Source organism: Seriola lalandi, unplaced genomic scaffold (genome assembly GCF_002814215.2).
Source record: "Seriola lalandi dorsalis isolate HSWRI2012SDOR001 ecotype SW California unplaced genomic scaffold, Sedor1 jcf7180002054945, whole genome shotgun sequence".
NCBI classification, from domain to species: Eukaryota; Metazoa; Chordata; class Actinopteri; order Carangiformes; family Carangidae; genus Seriola; species Seriola lalandi.
In genome coordinates, this window is record NW_019525496.1 from 343,539 (window position 1) to 344,253 (window position 715).

At 50.1% G+C, this 715-nt stretch overlaps 1 protein-coding gene across 1 annotated transcript in view; it reads left to right on the forward strand.

Moving 5' to 3' along the window:
* LOC111644959 (uncharacterized) overlaps positions 1–715 on the forward strand; it is an 80,064-nt gene that overhangs the window by 7,358 nt on the left and 71,991 nt on the right. The gene's annotated exons all lie outside the window — the stretch shown is intronic.

Below are 715 nucleotides of genomic sequence, written 5' to 3' on the forward strand. Positions count from 1 at the left end.
CATTTCCCTCCGAAACACACCCAACAATGGCTGTGTCGTCAGAGAACTTCTGGACGTGGCAGTGTGTGGTGTTGTGTGTGAAGTCCGAGGTGTACAGGGTGAAGAGAAAAGGGGAGAGCACCGTACCCTGGGGGACACCTGTACTGCAGAGCACCACATCAGACACACTGTGACGAAGCCTCACGTACTGTGGTCTGTTGGTGAGGTAGTCTATCATCCATGCAGCCAGGTAATGGTCCACTCCCACACCTTCCAACTTCACTCTGAGCAGTGGCGGCAGGATCGTGTTGAAAGCACTAGAAAAGTCAAAAAACATGACCCTCACAGTGCTCCCACTGTCCTCCAGGTGTAGCAGTGATCTATGCAATAGGTAGATCACTGGATCGTCCACCCCAACACGAGGCCGGTAAGCAAACTGCAGGGGGTCCAGCTGTGTGCTCACCAGTGGTCTCACGTGACTCAGGATGATCCTCTCCAAAGTCTTCATGTCATGGTTTGCTATGGCAGACACCTTTTGTTAGTTTTGTTTTGGAATTTTGTCACTTCCTGTTTTATTTTGAATTGGTTTCCTTGAGTGTCTGTGTGTTGCTTCTTGTCATAGTCCTGTTTCTGTGTGGTGATTGTCTGCCCCGCCCTAATGTGTTGCACCTGTGTTCAATCATCCTTGCCTCCCTTGTCTATATAGTCCTTGTGCTCCCCTTTGTCTGTGTCGGTT